This window comes from Mobula birostris, chromosome 13, assembly GCF_030028105.1.
Source record: "Mobula birostris isolate sMobBir1 chromosome 13, sMobBir1.hap1, whole genome shotgun sequence".
Lineage (NCBI taxonomy): Eukaryota > Metazoa > Chordata > Chondrichthyes > Myliobatiformes > Myliobatidae > Mobula > Mobula birostris.
In genome coordinates, this window is record NC_092382.1 from 104,401,275 (window position 1) to 104,409,049 (window position 7,775).

The following is a 7,775-nucleotide window of genomic DNA, read 5'->3' on the forward strand; positions in this document are numbered from 1 at the left end:
CTACTCTTCTCCCCTCCCGGCTCCGCTCTCCCCCCCCCCCCCCCATATTTACTCCACATTTCCACCCCTCTTCTTGCTCTGCCCTTTTTATCCCCAACTCATCCCGCTTCTCCTCCCTCCTCTCCCCCTCGGACCCATTCTCTGCCTCTCCTCTCTCGGTTCCCTCCACCCACTCTCGCCTCAATTCTGTGCGCACTGGCCCTCAGCTCACCAACCCGGGGGAAAAAGACTGTGCACATTCACCCTGTCTGTGCCTCTCCTGGCTTCATACCTGCGCTCCAAGGAACAAAGCCCCATCCTTCTTGCCTTCTCTCCATAACTCAGACCCTCGAGTCCCAGCAACATCCCCGTAAATCTCCCTCTGCGCTCTTTCCAGCTCAATGGCATCTTTCACACAGCAGGGCCACCAAAACTGAGTACCGTACTCCAAAGTGCGGCCGCACCGACACCTCGTACAACTGCAACGTGACCTCCCGACGCCCGTACTCAGTGTCCTGACTGATGAAGGCCAGCGAGTTAATCTGCGATCCATCCGTAAGGCACGTTTTCTACCGGATCACCAACCGATTTGTTACCTTTGATTGATTTTCAGCATCAGTTTGGCGCAAAGATGTAAAATTAAGGTACTTTACAGAAAATAATAAATACTACAGAAATGCGTTCAAAGATGTGACAGCCCAGGATTTGGAGTTGGTGATTGGAACTGAGAGCATGTGTGTGCTGAGTAATCCACATCCTGTCCACGCACACAAAATATCGAGATAAAATTCGAGACTACAGCAGCGGCGCAGTGCTGGGGATGTGTGAGAGCTGAGAGTCGGAAGGGAGAGGGTTTCGCTCTAATATTGACTAGGGTAGTGTGTGATACGATTGTGCACCGGGGTGAGGAAAACACAGATAATATCTGAACCAGGATTGCGTAATTGGACGGACAAGAGGGAATTCACTCTCTGTCCGTCCTCGAGAGTGTTTCATGGGACGATGTGGAGGGAGCTTCACTCTGTATCTAACCCCTGGAGTGTGTGATGGGGCAGTGGTAAGGGAGCTTCACTCAGTGTCGCACCCTGTGACTATGTTATGGGACGGTGTGCAGAGATCTTCACACTGTATCTGACCCATTGGGGTGTGTGATGGGACGGTGTGGAATGAGCTTCACTCTGTATCTGACCCTGGGAGTGTGTGCTGGGACGGTGTGGAGGGAGATTCATTCTGTGTCTGTCTGCGGATTTTGTAATGGGAGGGTCTGTTGTGAGTTTCAGTCTCTATCTGACCCGGATAGCCATGATGCGACTGTGTGGAAGGGGTTTCAGTACGTGTCTGACTCCGGAAATGCTTTCTTCACTCCTTCCACGAAACTTGCTGTGTGGGATGGGAGCGCGGAGGGAGATTCACTCCTTTTTTGACCCCGACATTATGTGATGTATCGTTGTTGAGGCAGCGCCCCTCGGTGTCTCATGCCAGGAGTGTGCGATGGGATGGTTTGGGTGTAGTCTCACTGTGTGGCTGACTGACGGAGCCAAAGATTCATATATTAATGGCGTTAGGACAGCCTCCAATCGGAGATCTGGAGCGAGAAAGAAGTGTGCATTAGAAAGCAGCGCCACGTGTTTGTTTGAACAACAGCCAATCTGCGAGGCAGGTTCAATAGAAAGGGAAAATTAAGATAACACAGGGGTTACTGTTGGTGGATTTGTTTTCAGTTTATTCATTGTTTCCTTGTTTACAATTGCACAGTTAGAGCAGAAGCCATGTCTGGCAGTATAGTTGAATGCTCCCCTTGGAGGACGTGGGACGACAGGGAAACCTCCAGAGTCTCTGACAACTTCGTATATAAGAAGGTCATCCGGCTGCAGCTTCTAACACCGGGCGTTAGGGAGTTGAAGTTGGAACTGGATCATTCGGGAAGCTGAGGGGCGATAGGGTGGACATATTGGGAGGAAGTTAGACCCAACGTGCACTTTATAGTAAACTGGATGACAGTCAGGGGGATTAAAGAGGTTAAACAACCAGACCCAGTGCAGAGCGCCCCCTGTGGCCAACCCTTTCAATAACAGGTACACCACTTTGCGTACGTCTAGCTGGGGGAGGGGAGGTTTCAAATGACCAAGTGGTGAAAAGTCTCTCAGGTCAGGTCTCTGGCACTGATTTCGGCTCAGTTGTTCAGAAGGGGAGTGGAGGGCCAGCTGAGGTGAGCTGTGGTGATAGAGGATTATTTATTCGGGGAACAGAAAAGAGTTTCTGTGAGTGAGAGATTCCAGGATGTATTTTGCCTCCCGGTTGTCAGGGACGCTACCACTCGGATCGAGTCCTCAGCCATCTTAAGTGGGAGGGTGAGCAGGCAAAGTGCGGGACGTGCAGGTGTGACCAGAAATAGGAAGACAACACCGATTAACACGTGGTTAAGTGTTGCAGGTAGGAATGAGGGCTTCTGATAGTTGGATCACACGCTTCTCTTCCAAGGACGGTGCGAGCAGTGAATAAGGCCTATTTCAATACATATCTCTGCCTGCAGGCCGCGCCACACCGACCCACATTGCGCCGCCCTTTCATTTACTCCGTCACCGAGCAAATCTCACACTTTCCACCTGAACTGGACTGGAACTAACATCCCAGCGGGTGGTTTTGGCATTAAAAAAGGAGGAGGGGTGGGGTTTGAACTAGAGATGGAGGGGGATGAAAAACAGAATGCCAAACAGATAGTGGAGCGGTTGCTGGGACAGATGTTGGGAAGACCAGAGACAAAGTCAGGAGGCAAAAGTTTGAGCCTGCTGGGACTTGTGTTCTGAGATGCCTACATTTCAACGCAGGAAGTATTTTACGAAAGACAGATGAGCTCAGAGCAGGGATCAAGGCTGGAATTATGATATTGTAGATATCAGTGAGACGTCGGCGCAGGGCGAGCATGACCGTCAGCTCAACATTCCCGGTTTTGGGTTTATTCGTCGTGATGCAGCGGGAAGATTTCAAAGTTGAGAAGCGACTTTACTACTCACTTTCGATTCATTGACAAACTCAGGGAGAGGGGTTCAGGTGGCTCTTTGCCAGGGACATTAATGTGCAGGGAATACAAGGAGATGGTTGCTGTGCAGTCAGAAGTGATTTAGCTCAATTGGTATATCACAATATTGTTGGCCGAAGGGTCTGTTCTGTTCGGTGATTTATGTTCACTACTCTGCAGGCGGGGTAAAAACAGAGAGTGAACACATCAGGTGGGAAGAGCAGGGTTTGGGGTAGATCAAGGAATTTAACAACGTATTGCGAAACACAGAGAACGACACTTCACAGACAGCAGAGGCAGTGAGCGATCCACACAGCCCTCACAGTGACACCGACACAACCCTCACGGTGACATCGTCACAACCTTCACCATGACACCTAGACAACCCTCGAACGGATACTGAGCGACCCCGTTCCGCGAAACGGACACGCATCACACCGTGACACCGGCAGAACCCTCAAACGGATACTGAGCGACTCCGTTCCGTGAAAAGGACACGCATCACACCGTGACACCGGTACATCGCTCGCCGTAGCAAGTCTGCCCCCTCATCGTGATGTCCAGACAACGACAGTCCCTGTACCGTATCACTGATACATGCCTCAACGATAGCGACATACCGACACGCCTTGCACCTTAATACGGACACACTCCTTCCCGTCTCCATAACCCACTCCCGCTCCATGCATCTGCCCATTCACCCAGCATGTCCAAGTCACCCTGCATTCTCATAACATCCTCCTCACATTTCACACTGCCACCCAGCTTTGTGTCATCGGCAAATTTGCTAATGTTACTTTTAATTCCCTCATCTAAGAGGGTGAGCCCGTGAAATACATTTCGGGATCGCCATAAGTCTTTGGGGCGATGGCGGGGCTGTGGGATTTGTTTGGGGACTGAAACAATCTCAGGAGAGAAAGTGGGCCTGTTTGATTCGTATGGGGACGGACATAGTACTGTGGAGGGAATGTGGGTCAGTGGGATTCGTTTGGCGACACACCAGAGACTGTCGGGGTAGCGTGGTGTAGTTGGGATAGTTTGACGACTGACACAGGGGTCTGGGGAGACAGTGGGTCAATAGGAATTGCTTGAGGTCTGACTCAGGGCTGTGAGAAAAGAGTGGTTTCGTGGGATTAGTTTGCGGGCCGACACAGGACTGTGAGGAGAGGGCTGTTTAATAGCATTAGTTTGGCGACGGTGTCGGATTGGCTGTTCTGTCTCTGTAGAACATGTTTAACGCTCTTTGACAGCAATGTGGCCTCTGCTTTCCTGCACAAGATGAACTCTGGAATGTGCGCCCGTAGTCAGAGGGACTCGGTCGTATGGGGCTTCCCTTGCAATCGGGCTCAACGTTTCGTCTGCGAGAAGTTTGTACCTTTGTGCTGGGGTAATACAGCAAAGATCCAGGGTTTCTGTCAACAGACACTGGGAACAACTTTAATCAAAAGGACTTGAATCAAGGGTCTTTTTTTCCGACTTCTCTCTCCTCCACACGCTCTTCGATCTTCCCAAATCCCGTCCTTACCTTCTCTGCCTTTTCCTCCTGCTGCATTGTCGTAACCACATACTGACAAGACATTCTCCCCATCTGTCGCCTTTGTTTTTCTCATCATACCCGCTATGTCCCGTTCTTCACCACACCTTCGACCTCTCTGTCCGAGCTCTCTCCTTCACTATGTCCTAGCACTTTCTACACCCGCTGTCTTACTCCGCACCAGCTGCCCAACTCATTCCCCTCCATTCCCCTTTCTCTCCGTTTCACTACCATACTCTCGCTTTCCCCTCTCAGGTCTCTCTAACCACTCCACCACCCTGATCTCTCTCTCCTTTCTCACCTCTCTGCTCAATATCATACCCACTGGCTCTCGATTATCTCACCCGGCTAAATATTCTCTGCGCATTCACTCTATCTATGTCTCTCTTGTCTTCCTACAACTCGAAATGTTCACCCACAAGACTGCAAGGAATGAAGTCCCAACATTCCGGGTCTTTTTCCAAATGAGTTCTCCAAGTACAGCCTCACTGACGTGTTGTGCAACCGGAACGTGCCCTCCCGGCTCCAGCACCCAGTGCCCAGAGTGGTGAAGGCCGGCGTGTTAAATGTCCTGTCCACCCGTCTTGCATGTTTTATATCTGATTTATTACCTGTCATTTATGCGGTCTCATTTGTTTTTTTTTTCCTTTTTGCTGCAACCATATGCTCTAAACTGTAAAATTAATGCAAATGACATAAAATAGAATAAATAATGAAAAAAATGTCGAGTTAATGGTCATGTGTTCAAAGGTGTGATGGCGCGGGGGTGGGAAGCTGTTCCTAAATGGCTGTGTGTGGGTGTTCAGGCTCCCGTAACTCCTCCATGATAATAGTAACGAGCAGGGAGCTTCTCCCGGTTGTTGAGAGTCCTCAGTGATGGGTGCCGCACTTTCAAGGCATCGCCTCTTGTAAACGTCCTGGATGGTGAGGAGGGGTATGACCGTCATGGCGTCGCCTGAGTCTAGAACCTTCTGTAGCCTCTTGCGATTCTGTGCCTAGTACACTCCACACCAGGCGGCGATGCGACAAGACAGAATACTCTCCACCGGACATTCGTAAAATGTTCCTTGTCTTCACTGAGAGACCACATCTCATCAAACCCCTAAAGTTATAATCCCTTCTGTAACGAGACAGCTGAGGGTGGTGTGGAAAACAAATGCAAATGCAGAGGAAGGTGTGGAATTAACTCAGGCTCAGACTGGAAATAAACAAGAGGACACCAACCTAATCGAAAGACAACATCACAAGCAGTAGTCCGAGAAATGGTACGGTCGAAGAATGAGTGCTCAGCAAAATGCCTTTAGGTAGAAGACCTACAACAACACAGACGCATCGACCCACAAAGTTGTGCCGAACATGTCCTTACCTTGGAAATTACCCATAGCCTCCTATTTTCCTGAACTCCAAGTACCTGTCCAGGAATCTCTAAAGGGAATGTGGCCGGGAATAATTGCAAGTCTGAGTGTTAAAGGGAAAGTGACATAACCGTACTCCAGGGAGTGGAGTTGCGGGAAATCCGGATTCCTGTCCTCTTCAGTCGGGCACATGACACCTTCTTCGTGTTTGCATGAAAGTGTTGAGCTCTCTGTATATCCTCTGAGTTGTTCACAAGTATGAACCCTGGAACTTCAAATAATACCAAACGACAGAGCAGAAGAATTAGACCTCGGAGTCTGCTTGCGATTTCACCATGCCTGATCCATTATTTTGTCAGCTCCAGTCTCCCGCCTTCTCCCGGTTTTCCTTCAGGCTATGAATAATGAAAAAGTTTTCAAACTCTGCCTTAAGATGCCGCACGGCCTGGTATACCCGGCTGCCTGCGGCATTGGATTCCAGAGATTCACCGCTCTGTGGCGAAGACAATCCACCTAAGCGCCTTCCTATACCTTTATTTTAAGGCTGTGTTTCCTGGTGCGAGACCTCCCGACAACAGAGTAAAGTCCATCCACATCTACTCTGTCATGGCCTTTCACTATCCGACAGCTTTTCTTAAGATCACGCCTCATTCTTGTGAATTCCAGGCACTTCAGGCCCCAGAGCCATCAAACTGCCTTCACATGACAAGCTAATCAATGCTGGAATCAATTCCGTGAACCTCCTTTGAAACCATTCCAATAGGAGCACAAACTCTGTTCGATAAGCTGGAATCAAAGCCTCCTCACAATGCTGCAAATGTGGCCTCACAGCTTCCTACTAAGTCTTAAAATTATATCCTTGCTTTCACATTCTATTCCTCTCCAAATGGATGGGTGGAAGGGAACTACATATCATGTATAAACCGCAAGTATGTGACGGGGTGCGGAAGAAGAGGTTTTACTTTGTGTCTGTACCAGGGAGAATGTGATGATAAAGAGTGGAGGGATTCACCCAGGGGCTGACCACGGGAGATGTGTTGTATCTTTGCTAGTTGAGCGGAACTCAGTGTCCGACTGTTGATGTGTGTGATGGGACGGTGCGGAGGGAACTTCACTCTGTGTCTGACCCCGGGAGTGTGTGATGGGACGGTGTGGAGGGAGATTCACTGTGTCTGACTCCTGGAGTGTGTGATGGGACGGTGTGGAGGCAGCTTCACTCTGTGTCTAAACGTGGGAGTCTGTGATTGGGCGGTGTGGAGGGAGATTCACTGTGTATGTGTGACCCCGGGAGTTTGTGATGGCATGGTGTGGAGGGAACCTCGCTCTCTGTTTGACTGACGGAGTCACAGAATCATATAATTTTGCCGTTGGGACATCCTCCAATAAGAGATGGAATTGAGGATCATTCGGGAAGCTGAAGGCGTGATAGGAAGGACATATTGGGTGGACGTTAGACCGAATGTGCAGTTCACAGGAGACTGGGGGACAGTCAGATGGATGAAAGGGGTTTAACAGCCAGGCCCAGTGTAGAGTGCTCCCTGTGGCCAACGGGCTGAATTACAGGTACACAGTCAGTGCACTTCTGGGTTTCGGAGAGGGGCGCAAATGACCCCGTACAGATATGTCTCACAGGTCAGGACTCTGGCACTGAGTTCGGTTCTGTGGTTCAGTAGGGAAGGGAGTAGAGCGGAAAGAGCTGGGGTGCTGGCGGGGTCTTTGTTCGGGGAACAGATCTGTGGGCGAGAGAGAGATCCCTGGATGGCATTTTGCCTCCTACGTGCCCGGGTTGCAACCTCTCGGGTCGTGTCCGCAGCAATCTCAAGTGGGAGGCTGAGCAGGCAAATCTCTGTACGGGCTGGTGTGATCAGAAATAGTAAGATTATACAGA